Source organism: Callithrix jacchus, chromosome 8 (genome assembly GCF_049354715.1).
Source record: "Callithrix jacchus isolate 240 chromosome 8, calJac240_pri, whole genome shotgun sequence".
In the NCBI taxonomy this organism is placed as follows: Eukaryota; Metazoa; Chordata; class Mammalia; order Primates; family Cebidae; genus Callithrix; species Callithrix jacchus.
Genome location: NC_133509.1, coordinates 137,015,973 through 137,036,520, shown reverse-complemented (window position 1 = coordinate 137,036,520; position 20,548 = coordinate 137,015,973). Strand labels below are relative to the sequence as shown.

Below are 20,548 nucleotides of genomic sequence, written 5' to 3'. Positions count from 1 at the left end.
CTGGCCATCGTGGCGAAACCCCATCTTTAAAAAAAAAGACCTTCTTTATTTTCCTTAGAATTTCTGGCACACTACAGCACAGTCCTCCTGACAGTATTTTTCACGATTGTCCCATTCTTCAGGATCCATCTCTGATTATACTTCCCTTCATCTATATTTTGTCCATCCTCTCAAAACATTAGCTCAACAGGCCAGGTGGTGGCTCACACCTGTGATCCCAGTACTTTGGGAGGCCGAGGCAGCCAGATCACCTGAGGTCAGGAGTTCAAGACCAGCCTGGCCACATGGCGAAACCCAGTCTCTACTAAAAATACAAAAATTAGTTGAATGTGGTGGCAGGTGCCTGCAATCCCAGCTACCCAGCAGGCTGAGGCAGGAGAATCACTTGAACCTGGGAGATGAAGGTTGCAGTGAGCCGAATCACACCACTGCACTCCAGCCTGGGTGACAGTGAGATTCTGTCTCAAAACAAGAAAAAAAACCGACACATGAGCTCAACAGGGAGCTCAGGCCGGCACATGGGTTTCCATTACTGCTTCCCTCTTTTCATCTTCATCATGATTATTCATGATTGTATAATCAGAATTTCTTTTTAAAGAAGCTCCCCACTTGATATTAGCTGACAGAACAAAAGATTTTTGATTAAATGATGACTCTTCCCTGCTCACTGAAAGTCAAAAGCTAACAAAATACTTTGATCAAAAAATGGCTTTTATATCCATTGTTATGAAAATAGTGAAACACTTTCAGGAGTAAATGAATATTTTTGTGGACAGATGCTTTTAGAGGTCAAGAATCATTGAGAGAGCTGTTTCTGAACAAAGAACTGGAAAAGCCAGGCTCTGCCAATGCACAAGTGTAAACGTAAATGAACTATGTTGCCAGGCACCTATTTTCACAGAACACTCTTCTCCTTTGCCTGAACCATTTCATCAGCTTTCTTTTCTTTTACTTTCTTTCTTTTTTTTTTTTTTTTTTTTTTTGGAGATGCAGTCTTGCTTTGTCCAGGCTAGAGTGCAGTGTCACAATCTTGGCTCACTGCAACCTCCACCTCCCGGGTTCAAGCAATTCTCCTGCCTCAGCCTCCCAAGCAGCTGGGATTACAGGTGTGTGCCACCACACCTAGCTGATTTTTGTATTTTTAGTAGAGGCAGGATTTCACCATGTTGGCCAGGCTGGTCTGAAACTGACAGAACACATCCACCCATCTCAGCCTCCCACAGTGCCAGGATTATAGGTGTGAGCCACCAGGCCTGGCTCAACAGCTTTCTAATTGTCTCCATGTGTCCAGACTTGTGACCCTCAAATCCAAACTACACAGACACCAAGATCTACCTAAAACACAAGTCTCAGAATGAATGACCTTCCCCGTTCCCACTTGTGGCCTATAGGACAGAGATCACACTCCCCACTGGCAAGCGCGCACCTTGCAGAAACAGGCCCTGTCTCCCTTGCAAGCCCTCTTTCTGCACAGCTCCATGCCTACCAGCTGTGCTTTAACCATCCCACCCCCGGCACCCACCACACTGATTCTCACCTTTTTGCCTTTGCACACACAGTCCCCTCCATCTGGCATGACTTCTTACACCCTGACCCCTCAGGTTGTTCCTTACTACTCAGTTCAGGCACCATTTGCCTTGAGAAGCCTTTTCTCGTCCTTGTGCCCACATAACTCCCTGAGACTATTTTACATCAGGGTATACAAGTATCTATTCCTGCATCTGTCTTTCCAACAGTGAGCTCCCAAGACCAGGAACTGGGTTTGTGGGTCTTTGAATCCCCTGCCCTAGCAAAGCCCCTGGCACATTGTAAACTAGATCAGTGTTGGTTGAATGAAGTTTGTTTGTTTGTTTTTTGAAGGAGGGTCTCACTCTGTCATCCAGGCTGGAGTGCAATGGCGCGATCTCAGCTCACTGCAACCTCTACCTCCTGGGTTCAAGTGATTCTCCTGCCTCAGCCTCCTGAGTAGCTGGCATTACAGGGACCTGCCACCTTGCACAGCTAATTTTTAGTAGACATGGGGTTTTACCATGTTGGCCAGGCTGGTTTCAAACTCTTGACCTCAAGCGATCCACCCATCTTGGCCTCCCAAAATGCTAGGATTACAGGCGTGAGCCACTACACCCAGCCTATTGAATGAAGTTTGAATGAAACCTCTTTTTTTTTTTTTGAGACGGAGTTTCTCTCTTGTTGCCCAGGCTGGAGTGCATGATTTCGCTCACTGCACCCTCCACTTCCCGGGTTCAAGCGATTCTCCTGCCTCAGCCTCTCAAGTAGCTGGAATTACAGTCACGTGCCACCACACCCAGCTAATTTTGTATTTTCAGTAGAGATGATGCTTCTCCAAGTTGGCCAGGCTGGTTTTGAACTCAGGTGATCCGCCCTCCTCTGCCTCCCAAAGGGCTGGGATTACTGACACGAGCCACCACGCAGCCGAAACCTCTTGCTCTTAGAAGGAACGTCAGGTATTTGCAATGCCTATTCTCTTCTCTCATCTGCCTTACAAATTATTTTGAAATATCTGAATTATTTTCTTATATTTATTTATTTTTATTTTTATTTTAAGACGGAGTTTCGCTCTTGTTACCCAGGCTGGAGTGCAATGGCGCGATCTCGGCTCACCGCAACCTCCGCCTCCTGGGTTCAGTGAATTCTCCTGCCTCAGCCTCCTGAGTAGCTGGGACCACAGGCATGCACCACCATGCCCAGCTAATTTTTTGTATTTTTAGTAGAGATGGGATTTCACCATGTTGACCAGTATGGTCTCAATCTCTTGACCTCGTGATCCACCCGCCTCGGCCTCCCAAAGTGCTGGGATTACAGGCGTGAGCCACCGTGCCCGGCCCCGAATTATTTTCTTATATTTAAATGTTTGAAATATTTTCTGATGTTTTTATCCAGAAAGAAAATAACGACATTTTTATATAAAATCAATTTTTTTATTTATTCATTTATTTTGAAATGGAGTCTCACTGTCACCCAGGCTAGAGAACAAAATCAATTTTTAAATGTTTTCAATTTATTTTTATACCTCCACCAACTTTCAGAATTTATTTAAGGCATTTTTTTTAAGAGACAAGGTCTTGCCCTGTCACTAGGCTGGAGTACAGTGGTGAGATCATAATTCACTGCAGTCTCAAACTCCTGTGCTCAAGTGATTCTCCTCTCTCAGCCTCCTGAGTAGCTGGAACTACAGGTGCACGCCATCATTTTATTTTATTAGAGATGGATGTCTCACTGTGTTGCACAGGCTGGTCTTGAACTCTTGGCCTCAAGTGATCCTTCTGGGAGATAATTTATAATAAAATAAAAAATATTAATCTATTAAGTCACTTCCCCCACCCAACCAGTAACAGACTCCTGCTTATGTCTTACAGCCCAGGACTGGATTGCATGGATTCCTCTGACTGCTTCAGAGGCTGGGAAAGCAAGTGCCATGCTCACCTTTCCAGCCTGCATAGTAGGAAGTGTCAGGGAGAGGCTATGGAATGTAACTGATTAGACAACCAAGAGTTTCTGCCACTGAATGTAAACAGCACTTAACATTTATTAAGTAGGTTCTTATATAACCCAGGAATCTTGCCTCACTAGCAAATAAGGTTCCATCTCTTCTATTTGTAAGACACTGAGCCCTCCCTATATGAAAGGAAATTAATTTTTCTTTTGAGTTTTATCCACCCAACAGCAAAGTCCTGGGGATGTTGAAGGATGCTTGTATGGTATGTCATTCAGAACATTTGGTTGCAAGTAACAGGAACCCCACTCTCATTAGCCAAAATAAAAAGCGATGAATGGCTCCCAGGCCCAACCATAGGAATGCAGGGGGAGGAGCTTAGCTTTCGTGGCACTAGGTCTTGAAAGCTTCTCACTGTCCATCTCTTAGCTCTGATTCACTCTCTGGTGGCTTCATTCCTATAACACCAGACTTATGGCCTCAACAGCTCCAGGCTTACATCTTTATGACCTTGAATCTGGAGAGGAAAGAAAGCTCTTTCCTGCCAACTCTAAGTAGAAAAGGCCCAGGAAAGGACTCTGTTCCAGTTTCAGTCCCATCCTGCTGGTGGCCAGGGATGGAGGACAGCAGCTAGCCCCACTGGGACAGATGCCCACCCTTTGAGGGGCTTGAGGTACTAAGGATAATCACCCCACCAGAGTCATTGGGTTAGGATGGGGAGCATGCCACAAAGAAACCAAAGGTACTGACTATGAGAAAAGACAGGAGTAAACCCTGGGCAACTAACAGCAGCGGCCCACGTGCTGGCTGGCGGCTCCACCTCTACGCTGCTCTCCTCAATCATTTCCTCCATTGTCTCACCACTGCCACTGAAACACTAACAGCCTATGAAATTGGAGGGCAAGAGGGCCCCATATGCCAAAGCGATTGCAGAAGCGGGACAGAGCATGGACCATGCTGCAGACATTGGAACAGCTCAAGGGTGCTGAATAAGGCTCTATCCTCATCTCCCCATAAACAGTGGTTCCTTGGGGTATGGCAAAGGCGCCATTCCACCTGGGGCCATGCTCCACTGGTCACGCTAAACCTAGGGCTCACTCACACCCAAACAATCTCCCTTGGGCCCCAATGAACATCTCTTTTTGACCCAGGTACATGCTGACCTTTTGCCCGATGTGTGATCCGCAGCCACTTGCTGTGCCAAGAGCCAGCGTTTGCCCAAGAAGCCCTCTGGGACCCCTAGAGCAGAGGCCATTCCTTCCTCCTCTAGTCCTGAGGTAGGCTGCATTGGCTGCTCCAGATGGTTTTTCATTCCTTTCCGGAAGTTCGCCTTTTTATAGTGGCTTTCTTCACAATAACAAATTTATTCCTAATCAGGCAACAGAGCAAAACTAGGCACGTGGAATCACATCAAGCTAAAAAGCTTCTGCACAGTGAAGGAAACAATCAACAAAATGAAAACACAGTCTACAGAATGGCAGAAAATATTTTTAAGCCATCCATCCCATAAGGGATTAATAACCAGAATATATAAGGAACTCAACTCAAAAGCAAAAAAAAATCCAATTGAAAAATGGGCATATTCTGCTCTCTGAAAAGCTGAGTTGTCAAAAAAAAAAAAAATGAAAAATGGGCAAAAGAGGCCAGGTACAGTGGCTTACGCCTGTAATGCCAGCACTTTGGGAGGCTGAGGCTGGCAGATCACTTGAGGCCAGGAGTTTGAGACCAGCCTGAACAACATGGTGCAATCCTATCTCCACTAAAAATACAAAAATTACCTGGGAATGCTAGTGCACGCCTGTGATCCCAGCTACTCAGGAGGCTGAGGTAGAAGAATCACTTAAACCCCGGAGGGAAAGGTTGCAGTGAGCTTAGATTGTGCCTCTGCACACCAGCAAGACTCTCTTAAAAAAAAAAAAAAGGCAAAAGACCTGAGTAGACATTTCTTCTGTTGTAATTCTTTTTTTTTTTTTTCTTTTTTGAGACAGAGTCTTGCTCTTTCACCCTGGCTGGAGGGTGCAGTGGCTCTATCTCCGCTCACTGCAACCTCCACCTCCTGGGTTCAAGTGATTCTTCTGCCTCAACCTCCCAAGTAGCTGGGACTATAGGTGTGCTCCAGCACGCCCAACTAATTTTTGTTTTGTTTTGTTTTGTTTTTTCTCAAGCCAGCTGAGTTTTGTATTTTTAGTAGAGACGTGATTTTGCCATGTTGGCCAGGCCGGTCTCAAACTCCTGACCTGAGGTGATCTGCCCGCCTTGGCCTCCCAAAGTACTGGGATTACAGGTGTGAGCCTCCACACCCAGCCATTTCCTTTGTAATTCTGTATGTTTTTTTTTTTTTCTTATACTTTAGGGAGCCTCAGTCTTTGCTCTCAAGGTTTTCAACTAATTGAATGAGGCCCGTCCATGTTACAGAGGGTCATCTGCTTTACTCGCTGCCAACTGGTTTAAATGTTAATCATCTAAAACTCACCTTCACAGCAACATCCTGACTGGTGTTTGACCAAACAACTGGGCACTACAACTTCGTCATGACACAGAAAATTAACCATCAGACCACTGGAAACAGGGTATTCAGGGATCAGGGTGATTTAAGCCCTTGTAGGAAAATGGCCATAAAACCTGGCATCTCCCTGCCTTCAAGAACAGGAAACTCTAGGGACAAGCTTGTACTAAATACACACGGAATCACTATATGACCATTTAAAATGACAGAACGAAAGCCTCTATGCCAAGGTGTGGAGCACAGGGAGTCACAACAAGTGAGAAGGGTCGAGAAAGGGAGAGGGCTCGGAAGAGATAAAGAAGCAGGCAAGCGAGATTTAAGGATGAGAAGGCTTCCTTTGGGGGATGGGGCCAGGGGTTCTTCCAGATGAACTCAATCAACCCTTTTCTCTATTCTTTTTACTTTCTCAAAGTATTAAACCGACAAAGAAACACAACCCTCAGTAAGTAGCATTATGTTACAGGGTTTTATGCCCTATTAAATCAGCATCCTCAGTTCATAAATCCAGCCGATTTATAATGGAGCTTTTATACTATAAAGGATTTCAGAATTGAGAACTTGGTTTATAATTTTCTGATTATCTTTTTTTATTATTGCATTTTAGGTTTTGGGGTACATGTGAAGAACATGCAAGATTGTTGCATAGGTACACATATGGCAGCGCGATTTGCTGCCTTCCTCCCCTTCACCTATATCTGGTAATTCTGTATGTTTTATGTTATTATTTTAGATGCAGTGGGTACATGTGCAGATTTGTTACATGGATATATTGCATGATGCTGGGATTCGGGCTTCAATTGAACTCATCGCCCAAATAGTGAACATAGTACTCAGTAGTTTTTCTTTTTTTCCTTTTTTTTTTTGAGATGGAGTTTCGCTCTGTCACCCAGACTGGAGTGCAGTGGCTCGACCTCTGCTCACTGCAACCTCTGCCTCCCAGGTCCAGGTGATTCTCCTGCCTCAGCCTCCCAAGTAGCTGAGACTACAGGCGTGCGCCACCATACCTGTCTAATTTTTGTATTTTTAGTAGAGACAGGGTTTCACCGAATTGGCCAAGCTAGTCTCAAACTTCTGACCTCAGGTGATCTACCTTCCTTGGCCTCCCAAAGTGCTGGGATTACAGGTGTGAGTCACCATGCCCAGCCTAATTGTTTTTCAAACCTTGAGTCCATGCCTCCATCTTCCCTTTTGGAGTCCCCAGTATCTACTGTGCAGTATCAGAAAGATCTTTCTGCCCACATGTACCCACTGTTTAGTTTCCACTTATACATGAGAACATGCAGTATTTGGTTTTCTGTCCCTGAGTGAATTCACTCAGGATAATGGCCTCCAGCTGCATTCACATTGCTGCCAGGGACATGATTTTGTTCTTTTTTATGGCTGTATAGTATCCAATGGTATGTACATAGCACCTTTTCTTTATCTGGTCCACCACTGGTGGGCACCTAGGTTGATTCTGTATCTTTGCTATCGTGAGTGCCGTGATAAACATGTGAATGCAGGTGTCTTTTTGGTAAAACTGTCTATTTTCCTTTGATTAACAGGATTCCTGGGTCAAGTGGTAGTTCTATTTTTGGTTCATTGAGAAATCTCCAAACTGCTTTTATTTTTTATTTTTATTCAAAAAACGTAGAGACGGGGTTTCACCGTGTTGGCCAGGATGGTCTCGATCTCTTGACCTCATGATCCGTCCGCCTCGGCCTCCCGAAGTGCTGGGATTACAGGCGTGAGCCACCGCGCCCGGCCACAAACTGCTTTTCACAGGGGCTGAACTAACGTACAAACCCACCAACAGTGTATACATGTTCGCTTTTCTCGGCAACTTCACCACCCTCTGTGTTTTTTTTCTTTTCTGTTTTGTTTTTTTGAATCAGAGTCTTGCTCTGCTGCCCAGGCTGAAATGCAGTGATGCAAGCTCAGCTCACTGCAACCTCGTCTGCTTCGTTCACGCCATTTCTCATGCTTTAGCCTCCGGAGTAGTTGGGACTACAGGCACATGCCACCACGCCCGGCTAATTTTTTTTCTATTTTTAGTAGAGATGAGTTTTTGTCACATTGGCCAGGTTGTTCTCAAACTCCTGACCTCAAGTGAACTGTCCACCTCAACCTCCTAAAGTGCTTGGATCACAGGTATGAGCCACTGCGCCTGGGCACCATCTGTTGTTTTTTAACTTTTTTTTTTTTTTACCAACCAAACAAGCAGCAGTAATTTTTTAACTTTTATAATTGAAATTTTTGTATTTAGACCGGGCGCCGTGGCTCAAGCCTGTAATCCCAGCACTTTGGGAGGCCGAGGCAGATGGATCATGAGGTTAAGAGATCGAGACCATCCTGGTCAACATGGTGAAACCCCGTCTCTACTAAAAATACAAAAAATTAGCTGGGCATGGTGGCGCATGCCTGTAATCCCAGCTACTCAGGAGACTGAGGCAGGAGAATTGCCTGAACCCAGGAGGTGGAGGTTGCGGTGAGCCGAGATCGCGCCATTGCACTCCAGCCTGGGTAACAAGAGCGAAACTCCGCCTCAGAAAAAAAAAAAAGAAATTTTTGTATTTAAACTTTTTCTATCTGTATATATATAGAGAGAGGCCGGGCATGGTAGCTCATGCCTGTAATCCTAGCAATTTGGGAGGCCAAGGCAGACAGATCATGACGTCAGGAGTCTGAGACCAGCCTGACCAACATGGTGAAACACCATCTCTACCGAAAAATACAAAAATTAGCCAGGCATGGTGGTGCATGCCTGTAGTCCCAGCTACTCAGGAAGCTGAGGCAGGAGAATCACTTGAACCTGGGAGGCAGATGTTGCAGTGAGCCGAGATCGCACCACTCCGCTCCAGCCTGGGCGACAGAGACTCCATCTCAAAAAAAAAAAAAGAGAATGAAATCTTGTCATTTGCAGCAGCATGGATGGACTGGAGGTCGTTATATTAAGTGAAATAAGCCAGGTACAGGAAGACAAATACTATACATTCTCACTCATATGTGGGAGCAGAAAAAAAAAAAAAAAGGTAGAGAATAGAATAGTGGTTATCTGAGACTGGAAAGGGAAAGGAGAGGGAAAGATGAGTCGAAGTTGCTTTATGGGTATAAAAATACAATTAGAGGGGCTGGGCTTGGTGGCTCACGACTGAAATCTCAGCAATTTGGGAGGCCAAAGTGGGTGGATCACCTGAGGTCAGGAGTTCAAGACCAGCCTGACCAACATGGTGAAATCCTGTCTCTACCAAAAATAGAAAAATTAGCCAGGCTTGTTAGCACATGCCTATAATCCCAGCTACTCGGGAGGCTGAGGCAAGAGAATTGCTTGAACCTGGAATCAGAGGTTGCAGTGAGCCAAGATCACACCATCGTACTCCAATCTGGGCAACAAAATGGAAACACTGTCTCCAAAAAAAAAAAAAAAAAATTTCAATTAGATAGAAGGAATATGTTCTAGAATCCAAGAATACAGTAGAGAAATCAGTTAATAATTTATATGTCTCAAAATAGTTACAAGACAGGAACTGTGATGTTCTCAGCACAGAGAAAAATGTTTGAGGGGATGGATATCCCAATTACCCTGATTTGATCATCGCACGTTAAATACATGCTTTAAAATATTACATGTAGGCCGGGCACAATTGCTCACACCTGTCATCCCAGCACTTTGGAGGCTGGGGCAGACACATCACTTGAGGTCAGGAGTTTGAGACCAGCCTGACCAACATGGTGAAACCACATCTCTACTAAAAACACGAAAATTAGCTGGGCATGGTGGTGGAAACCTGTAATCCCAGCCACTCGGGAGGCTGAGGCAGCAGAATTGCTTGAACCCAGGAGGAAGAGGTTGCAGTGAACCAAGATGGTGCCTCTGCACTCCAGCCTGGGCAATAGAGTGAATGGGACTCCATCTCAAAAATATATATATCACGTATACCCCAAAAATATGTATAACTTATATTTATAATTTTTTTTAAGACAGAATCTCGCTCTGTCCCCAGGCCGGACTACACTGGAGCAGTCTCTGCTCACTGCAACCTCCGCCTCCCGGGTTCAAGCGATTCTCCGGCCTCTCAGCCTCCTGAGTAGTTGGGATTAGGTGTGCACCATCATACCTGGCTAATTTTTGTACTTTTAGTAGAGACGGGGTTTCACTGCGGTTGATCAGATGGCTTGAACTCCTGACCTCGTGATCCTCCCACCTCAGCCTCCCAAAGTGCTGGGATTACAGGCATGAGCCACCGTGCCTGGCCTACATCTATCTATATTTTTAAACCAACTCCTTGGCAATCAAGCATTGGGTCCTAAGAGGTTGTTTAGAACAACGTTGCTGATGAGATTCATCCAAATCTCAAACCCACATTAACAATTTCTTTTTCTTTTTTTTCTTGAGACAGTCTCAATCTGTCACCCAGGACAGAGTGCAGTGGTATAGTCTCAGCTCACTGCAACCTCCGCCTACTGGGTTCAAGTGATTCTCCTGCCTAAGCCTCCTGACTAGCTGGACTATATGAGCACACCACCACACCCGGCTAATTTTTATATTTTTTGTAGAGATGGATTTTTTAATTTTGTTTCTGAGACAGAGTTTCACTTTTGTTGCCAGGCTGGAGTGCAATGGTGTGATCTTGGCTCACTGTAACCTCTACCTCCCAGGTTCAAGCGATTCTCCGGCCTCTCAGCCTCCTGAGTAGTTGGGATTAGGTGTGCACCATCATGCCTGGCTAATTTTTGTATTTTTAGTAGAGACGGGGTTTCACTGCGGCTGATCAGATGGCTTGAACTCCTGACCTCGTGATCCTCCCACCTCAGCCTCCCAAAGTGCTGGGATTACAGGCATGAGCCACCGTGCCTGGCCTACATCTATCTATATTTTTAAACCAACTCCTTGGCAATCAAGCATTGGGTCCTAAGAGGTTGTTTAGAACAACGTTGCTGATGAGATTCATCCAAATCTCAAACCCACATTAACAATTTCTTTTTCTTTTTTTTCTTGAGACAGTCTCAATCTGTCACCCAGGACAGAGTGCAGTGGTATAGTCTCAGCTCACTGCAACCTCCGCCTACTGGGTTCAAGTGATTCTCCTGCCTAAGCCTCCTGACTAGCTGGACTATATGAGCACACCACCACACCCGGCTAATTTTTATATTTTTTGTAGAGATGGATTTTTTAATTTTGTTTCTGAGACAGAGTTTCACTTTTGTTGCCCAGGCTGGAGTGCAATGGTGTGATCTTGGCTCACTGTAACCTCTACCTCCTAGGTTCAAGCGATTCTCCTGCCTCAGATTCCCGAGTAGCTGGGATTACAGGCATCGACACCATACCAAGCTAATTTTTGTATTTTAGTAGAGATAGGATTTCGCCATGTTGGCCAGGCTCGTCTCAAATTCCTGACCTCAGGTGATCCACCTGCCTCAGCCTCCCAATGCGCTAGGATTACAGGTGTGAGCCACCATGCCCAGCCGAGATGAGGTTTTGCCATGTTGCCCAGGCTCATCTCGAACTTCCTGGACTCAAGCAATCCATCCACCTCCACCTTCCAAAGTGCTGGGATTATGGCATGAACCAATGCACCCGGCCTCTACAAAACATTTTTCTTAAAATTAGCCGGGCATGGTAGTGTGTGCCTGTAGTCCCAGCTACTTGGGAGGTGGAGGTGGGGGTTTGCTTATGCCCAGCTGCAGTGAGTAGAGCTGACACCCTGTCAAAATAAATAAATAAATAAATAAACTCCCACTTCTTTCTTTCCTTCTCTCTTTTTTTTTTTTTTTTCCAGATGGGGTTTCACCATGTTGGCCAGGCTGGTCTCGAACTCCTGACCTCGGGTGATCCACCTACCTTGGCCTCCCAAAGTGCTGGGTTTACAGGCGTGAGCCACCACTCCCACCGGCCTTCTTTTCTTTCTCTCTCTCTTTTTTTTTTTTTTTGAACTGAGCCTCGCTCTGCTGCCTAGGCTGGAGTATATTGGCACCATCTTGGCCCACTGCAACCTCAGCCTCCTGGGTTCAAGTGATTCTTGTGCCTCAGCCTCCTGAGTAGGAAGAATTACAGCATGTGCTACCAAACCCAGCTAATTTTTTTTTATTTTCAGTAGGGATGAAGTTTCACCATGTTGGTCAGGCTGGTCTCAAACTCCTGACCTCAGGTCATCTGCCCACCTTGGCCTCCCAAAGTGCTGCGATTACAGGCATAAACCACTGCACCTGGCTCCCCACTTCTTTTTATTGTATTTATTTATTTTTTGGGATGTCTTACTGTGTTGCCCAGGCTGCGCTCCAACTCCTGGGTTTAAGCAATACACCTCCCTTGGCCTCCCAAAGTGTTGGGATTACAGGCATGAGCCACCACTTCCAGACCTGAGGGCTTTTTATGTACTATATTTCCCCATATTTTATCTAAATGTGGTCTCTAGAATAATCGTAGAAAGTAGATAATATTGGTTGGGCGTGGTTGCTCACACCTGTAATCCCAGCACTTTGGGAGGCCAAAGTGGGCAGATCACCTGAGGTCAGGAGTTCAAGACCAGCCTGGCCAATATGGTGAAACTCAGTCTCTACTAAAATACAAAAAAAAGCCAGGCATAATGGCAGGTGCCTGTAATCCCAGCTACTTGGGAGGCTGAGACCAGAGAATTGCTTGAACCCGGAAGACGATGGTTGCAGTGAGCCAAGATCATGCCATTGCCTGCCAGCCTGGGTGACTGAGTGAGACTTTGTCTCAAAAAAAAGAAAAAAGGGGCCAGGTGCAGTGGCTCACGCCTATAATCCCAGCACTTTGGGAGGCTGAGGCAGGTGGATCACAAGGTCAAGAGATGGAGACCATCTTGATCAACAAGATGAAACCCCGTCTCCACTAAAAATACAAAAATTAGCTGGGCATGGTGGTGCGCGCCTTTAGTCCCAGCTACTTGGGAGGCTGAGGCAGGAGAATTGCTTGAACCCAGGAGGCGGAGGTTGCCGTGAGCCGAGATTGTCCCATTGCACTCCAGTCTGGGTAACAAGAGCGAAACTCCGTCTCAAAAAAAAAAAAAAAGGAAGTAGATATTATTATTTCCATTTGATAAGAACCTCTCACAAGGCATGTGAGTGGAAGAGGCTGAATGTGAGACCAGGCTTCTTCATAGAGGGTGTAGAAGTTTGTGACTTACAGGGAACTCATGTCATTGATGCGTTTAGCTTACTTTCCTAAGGGGCTTTCAAGGGGGACATTTCCCCTGGATTCAATATTCCTTGAGCCACTAACTTTGAAGATTATATGTGTGTATCTCATGCAGCCACAGGACAAAAGAATGAGAGAGGAGGAGGCAGCAGGGGAGAGAAGTGAACCAAATTTTGAATGCTGGGAGAAGATGGACAGGTGGTGACTGATCTTTCCTCGAGAATCTCTGGAGCCACAGTGCCCAGCCAGCAGTGTCCAGCACATGGAAATTTATCAAATGAGAATGGGAGGTACTAAAATACTGACTAGAAGCTTTGTGATGTGTGAGAAAGGATACAGGAATTTCATGACATCCCGCCATGTCAGAGTCTGTACATCTTTGAAGCTGGTCAATTTCTTTAGAGGGGGAACTTCATAGATGAGGAAATTGAGGCACATGGAAGTCAAGTAGTCTCTCCAAAGTCACATAGAGTAATAGTAGAGCAGGGATTAAGGCCAGGCGCGGTGGCTCATGCCTATAATCCCAGCACTTTGGGAGGCCAAGGCGGGTGGGTCACCTGAGGTTAGGAGTTCGAGATCAGCCTGACTAACATCGAGAAAACCCCGTCTCTACTAAAAATAAAAAAATTAGCCAGGCGTGGTGGTGCGTGACTGTAATCCCAGCTACTCGGGAGGCTGAGGCAGGAGAATCACTTGAACCAGGGGGTCGGAGGTTGCGGTCAGCAGAGAGCATGCCACTGCACTCCAGCCCGGGCGACACAGTGAGATTCTGTCTCAAAAAAAAACAAAATAAAACAAAAAAACACGCTGACACTTAAAGAGAAGAGACTTGCCCCCAGGTCAGTAAAGGAGGAACAAAGAAGCCAACACTCCCTCTCCCTGGAGGTGGCAGGGAGGGAGGGCATCCTGAAGGGGTAGTGTTGATCTGGCTCCTAAAGAAGTGGGTGTTTTCCAAGCAAGAGGAATAGCTGGATGTAGAGGTGTGAAGTAGCAGGTTGCTGGGGTGAGGAGCCTTTTATTGCAGGGTTTGGAGATGAGGGCAGGAGCTGACAGGACCAGGTTATAGAGGACATGTAGGCCCAGCCCAAAAGTCTGTAAGGAGGTTTGCACTGAAACTCACAATCCATTCGTGACAAGGTGGCCTGATCAGGGTACGCACTACCTAGTCAATTGGCCACATAGGCAATTCCCGACAGCCAGGTGATCCCTTGCTCGGTGTAGACAAAGAGACTATCAACTCCCCCGCCAGCCAGGGACATCTCATCTGTTCATTCCTCCTCTACTTTCAATTTTGACTCACCCCACCTTGAGGGGTAGCTGAGGATAAACAGCCCCCCTGGGCACCAGACAGACCAGCTAGGCCTGTTCTTCCAGTGGCTGAACCAGAGGTTGCCCTTGGGTGGGACTTAAAGGCCTCTGCTCCTGCTTCGACCAAGACCAGAACAGGAGCAGCAGTGAAGGGCAGAGCTGGCTGCCTGCACCCCCAGTTCGTGCCCACCACCCTACAGTTGCAAGAGAGATCCTGGGAGGTTTTGGAGGAGCAGGGAGGTTCTGCAATCCCTGGCTCTCTCCACTTCAAGACTCAGTTTGCTTCAAATTTTGCTTTTTTTTTTTAAACACTCTATTCTTTCTTCTTTAAAAAAGATTGCTTTTGCTGGGCATGGTGGCACACACCTGTAATCCTAGCACTTTGGGAGGCCAAGTCAGGCAAATCACCTGAGGTCAGGAGTTCAAGACCAGCCTGGCCAACATGGAAAAACCCCATCTCTACTAAAAAACAAAGTCAGGCCAGGCTCAGTGGCTCATGCCAGTAATCCCAGCACTTTGGGAGGCTGAAGTGGATGGATCACAAAGTCAGGAGTTCGAGACCAGCCTGGCCAACATGGAGAAACCCCATCTCTACTAAAAATAGAAAATTAGGCCGGGTGCAGTGGCTCATGCCTGTAATCCCAGCACTTTGGGAGGCTGACACAGGTGTATCACGAGGTCAGGAGTTCAAAACCAGCCTGGCCAAGATAGTGAAACCCCATCTCTACTAAAATAGAAAAATCGGCTGAAGCAGTGGGTTTTCCAGCTACTGGGGAGGCTGAGGCAGGCGAATTGCTTGAACTCAGAAGGTGGAGGTTTGCAGTGAGCCAAGATCGCACCGTTGCACTCCAGCCTGGGCAACAGCAAGAGTCCGTCTGGGGAAGAAAAAGTGCTTTCTTCTCTTATACATACAGACAGTTTCATTCCTACTCCATGAAAGGCTAGAAACTTTGTCATGAACTTTTCAGAGTGAAACATTAATGATGGTGAACGACACTGGAGGTCACTTAATTCTCACTTTCCTAATTCTCCCTTCACAGGGAATAAAGAAAAAATGAGGGAGAGAGATCCAAGATGGCCGACCACTAGCAGCTCAGGCTTGTAGCTCCCATTGAAAGCGCGGAGAATGAGAGGACGCCACACTTTCAGACGAATTTTTGTTGCTCAAGGACCAGGAGATTCCCAGCGGAGGAGCCCCACGGGTGGCCAGCGCGACTCTTGCAGCCGGCGCTGCAGTTTTGCCGATGCCCCGGCGCGGCGGTTCTTGGTGCAGAGTAAACGGGACGGGTTCCCCTTTTGGCCGATGTTTGGAGCTGATTGAAGAAGGGATTCAGGAGGGAAGCCAGACGGGAGACTCCCAGACAGAAAAGCACCAAGAATCTTGACGCTGCTGTTTTAGCCGGCGCAGTGGGTTGCTCAGATTTCGGCCCTAGGAATTAACAAGTTGCACGTCCACTAAGAGACCTAATTTGGAAGTTGGTAATTACAAAGACGACAGGTGGATAAATTTACAACGATGGGAAGAAACCAGCGTAAAAAGGCTGAGAATACCCAAACTCAGAATGCCTTTCCCTCTACAGAGGATCACAGTTCCTCATCAACAGGGGAACAAGGCCTGATGGAGAACGAGCGCATTCCATTAACAGAATCAGGCTTCAGAAGATGGATAATAAGAAACTTCTGAGTTAAAATAATGTGTGCTAGCCCAACGTAAAGAAACTAAGAACTTTGAAAAAAGATTTGACGAAATCCTAACGAGAATAGACAATTTAGAGAGGAATATAAGTGAATTAATGGAACTGAAGAATACAATATGAGAACGCCACGAAGTATGCACAGGTGAATTGATCAATCAGAAGAAAGGATATCAGAGGTCTAAGTCCAACTTAATGAAATGAAACGAGAAGACAAGATTAGAGAAGAAAAAGTAAAAAGGAATGAGCAAGGTCTCCAAGAAATATGGGACTGTGTGAAACGACCTAATTTATGTTTGATAGGTGTACCTGAATGTTATGAAGAGAATGAATCCAAGCTGGAAAATATTCTTCAGGATATTCTTCAGGAAAACTTTCCTAACCTAGTAAGGTGGGACAATACTCATCTCCAGGTAATACAGAGAACACCACAAAGATATTCCTCAAGTAGAGCAACCCCAAGACACATAATTGTTAGATTCACCATGGTTGAAATAAAGGAGAAAATTCTAAGGGCAGCTAGAGAGAAGGGTCAGGTTACCCATAAAGGGAAGCCTATCAGACTTGCAGCAGATCTCTCAGCAGAAACCCTACAAGCCAGAAGAGAGTGGGGGTTAATATTCAATATCCTCAAAGAAAAGAATTTTCAACCCAGAATCTCATATCCAGCCAAACTAAGCTTTATAAATGAAGGAAAAATAAAATTTTTCACGAACAAGCAAGCATGCAGAGATTTCACCACCACCAGGCCTGCTTTACAAGAGCTTCTGAAAGAAGCACTACACACAGAAAGGAACAACCAGTATCAGTCATCCCAAAAACTTACCAAAAGATAAAGAGTATCTCCATAATGAAGTTGATATTTATATCAACTCATGGGCAAAATAGCCAGCCAGCATTAAATGACAATATTAAACTCACAAATATCAATATTAATCCTGAATTTAAATGGATTAAACGCCCCAAAGACACAGACACACAAACTGAATAAAAAGTGAAAACACATCGGCACTCTGTATCCAGATCCATCTCATAAGCAAGGACACACAAAGACTCAAAAGGTTGGAGGAAGACTCACCAATCAAATGGAGAGGAAAGAAAAACAAAACAAACAAAAAAAAAAACAGGAGTTGTGACTTTCGTCTCTGACAAAATAGACTACAATAGTGACCAAGACTAAAAGAAGCAAAGAAGGACATTACATAATGATAAAAAGATCAATGCAACAATAGGAGTCAATGATCATAAATATATATGTACCCAATATAGGGGCACCCAGATACATAAGACAAGTTCTCAATGACTTATAAAGATACTTGGACTCCCACTCAGTAATAGCGGGAGACTTTGATACCACATTGTTAATATTCAACGGATCAACGAGATAGAAAATTAACAGAGACATTTATGATTTGAACTCAGACCTGGAACAAGCAAACTCAGCGAATATTTATAGATTCTTCACCCCAGGTCCACAGAACATACTATTTTTTTAGTATCACATTACACCTATTTTGAAAGTGACCACATAAATGGAAGCAAATCACTCTTCAGCACTTGCACAGCATTTCACAGATGTAAATGAAATATTGGTTGGCTGTTTGTTATTTTCGTTCCTTATTCCTTCCTGTCTCCGCTGTTAAGCACAATCATCAGCATAAAAGAGGGTTTTAATACCTATTTCTAGATTGCATTCCAGCCTGGGCAACAGAGCAAGACTCCAGTTCTCTCTCCCCCTTTTCTCTTTCTCTTTTTCTAAAAAAAAAAAAAAAAAAAAAAAAAAACCCACATGCTGATCCTCAGAAATACTCAAGCACTGTCATAGAAAAAATGAAATTCCTAAACTTCAAAGCCATTTCCAACTGGAGGCCCCGTACACAACCAATGAGCTGGCCAGTAGGTGGCGCCAAAGGTTAATCACAGCCTTTGGCGGAAGGGTTCGCATTTGATCCCGCTGGAAAGCAAGTCAGTTTTCCACTCAGCACACATAGACGACTGCGTGCCATGTGCCAGCTCCTGAGACGAGAAAGACAGAGTCCAATTTCAATTCACACCGGGGACTAAGAGCTGTGGAGGAGGCACGCAGAGTGAATTTGGCCAGGGGAGGTGATTTCCAAGCCGAGCTCAGCTGACACGTGTTTGCCTGGAGAAGGGCACTGCGAGAGATTCCAGGTGCATTTGGAGAACACAGCGTGGAAGGATGATCAGCCCTTCGGGCTGCTGCAGTAACGGAGTGAATAAAAGGGGGTGCTGTAATGTTGAATTTGAGGGTGAGGGGCCCTGAGTGCACTTAGCAGGATGTGTTGCCCATGGAGGCTGGAGGGAGGGGCGAGAGAATGGTGCTGCTGTGAACTCAGAGGAGGAGGTCGGGAGGCTGGAACAAAACCAGAAAACGGTGCAGCCGCGTATTCTTGGTGCACCACCCCCACCCCACCACCCTTTCGCGTTCTGTTGCCTCTCTCTGTATCTGTTTCTCTGCCATATTCTTCTGAAATCACCAGGTCCCCTGGTCAGGGCTGACCCTGGTGCCCCATTAGGCTGCCTTAGGGAACTCAGCTGGGTTGTGGGCAGGGCTGGGGAGATGCCTTGGTGACATGCCCATGTCCAGCATTTCAGGTCTGAGAGCACCAAGGTGAGGCATGGAGATGGACACAGGAGGGGGCCTCCCAAGGAAGGTGTATGTTGATGCCCCATCAGTGAGCAGTCAGAGGCGGGGTCAGCCAGGCCCTGGGGTTTGAAGGCCTAGAGAGGGACTATGGGCTCAGTGTCCTGGGGGCCCAGGGGTTTTCTGCACTGGGAAGTGGGAAGATGAAAATGGGAATGTAGAACAGATGAACCAGCAAGAGCCAGCTGGAAGTGGAAGTGGGGGGGCCCTGCGGGCCTGGATTGGGGCAGGACCCTAAGCACAGAGAGAAAGAACGTTTTTTTGTTTGTTTGTGAGACAGAGTCTTGCTGTGTCAGCCAGGCTGGAATGCAGTGGTGCAATCTTGGCTCACTGCAACCTCTGTCTCTTGGGTTCAAGCAATTCTCTTGCCTCAGCCTCCCGAGTAGCTGGGACTACAGGTGCACAGCACCACACCCAGCTAATTTTTTGTATTTTTTTAGTAGAGATGGGGTTTCACCGTGTTGCCCAGGCTGGTCTCGAACTCCTGAGCTCAGGCAATCCACCCGCGTTGGCCTCCCAAAGTGCTGGGATTACAGGCGTGAACCACTGTGCCCGGCAAGAAAGAATGTTTTAAAGGAAAAATCCCCCAGACTTGGCAGCTGTCAGAATGTGGGGGCTGAAGGCAAGAGACGAGTCAAAGATGACTCAGAAGATTTGAAGGTGAGTTCAAGGAAAAATGGCAGTACTTTGGGGAAGGAGTTCAAATTCACGTCCAGGACCCCCAGTTTTGCTGAGACAGGAGCATGCCAGAATGCATCTGCTTGTTGTTTGCGTGTTTCTGGCCTGACCCTCCCTAGCAAGAACGTAAGCTCCTGAGGGAGCTACCTCTGCTTTGTCAGCTCTTTCTACTTTACCCAGAGGGGCTCATGCACATCTGTTCCCTTCCTGACTCAGAGTAGGCGCCAGGGGACTCAGACTGAGGCTTCTGCAGGAGGGAGGCTGGGAAGGCCTGCAGGTGAGGGGTTATAGGGAGGAAAGAGTCCCGCCATCCCTCTCCCACACCCACTCCTAAGCACCCCCAGGACTGGACCCCACTCAGAGGCACAGCCTCCTGTCCCCCAGGGCTGTCTTCCTCCAAGATCCCAGGCTTTTTGGCCTGAGACTGCCAGCATGGGAATCATCTTTGTGCCCATCCATGCCTGTCCCATTCCCTTCCCAATCCATCCTTTCTATCACATTCCTGCCCACATTCCCAGCATCCTGTTCACTGGAGGCCCATCCACATGGATGTGCCACAGACACTGTCGCCCAACAAAGGTGACACTGAACCACTGGCAGGGGTAACCTGCCACCATCTGCTGGGCCCCATGTTTTCCTGGCGAGCACGGCCTCACCCACCCGGGAACATCTGGGGCTCCTGTGCTTCACCCTGTTAATTTACTCTATTAACTGGAACTCTCTGGAGTTTGCCCCTGCTCCGCCCACCAACTTTTCGGGGACAGGCCCTCCTCAGGTCTCACTGGAAGTGTGCTTCCGCCACTCCACAGTCAGAGTGGATGCGGGCCAGACTGCAGCTCCTGGGAAGACGCCACAACGCCTCCTATGATCTCCAGGCCACATTTCCAGTCCCTTGGCCCCTGCCTACTTCTGACTTCAGCTCCAGTGGCCAACCCCTGCCCCAAAAGGGGCTGTGTCCCCCGACCCACTGCACTGAAAGAAATTTTCCAGCCTCCATTTTCTTTTTACTTCTTGCCTTCTCACTGTTCCCTAGCTAACTCCTAGTGTTCCTTCTAGATTTCACCGAAGACCCTCAGGGCTGTTGCAAACACTGTTCCCTCCC

General features: G+C 46.6%; 1 long non-coding RNA gene across 1 annotated transcript in view; it reads left to right on the top strand.

The window, feature by feature from the left end:
• LOC118145038 (uncharacterized) overlaps positions 1 to 17,710 on the top strand; it is a 48,639-nt gene extending 30,929 nt beyond the window's left edge. The window contains exons 3-5 of the long non-coding RNA XR_004730186.3: positions 6,565 to 6,658; positions 13,217 to 13,391; positions 15,450 to 17,710. This is a non-coding gene — a long non-coding RNA (uncharacterized LOC118145038). The remainder of the gene's footprint in view (positions 1 to 6,564; positions 6,659 to 13,216; positions 13,392 to 15,449) is intronic.
• The last annotated feature ends 2,838 nt before the right edge of the window (positions 17,711 to 20,548 follow it).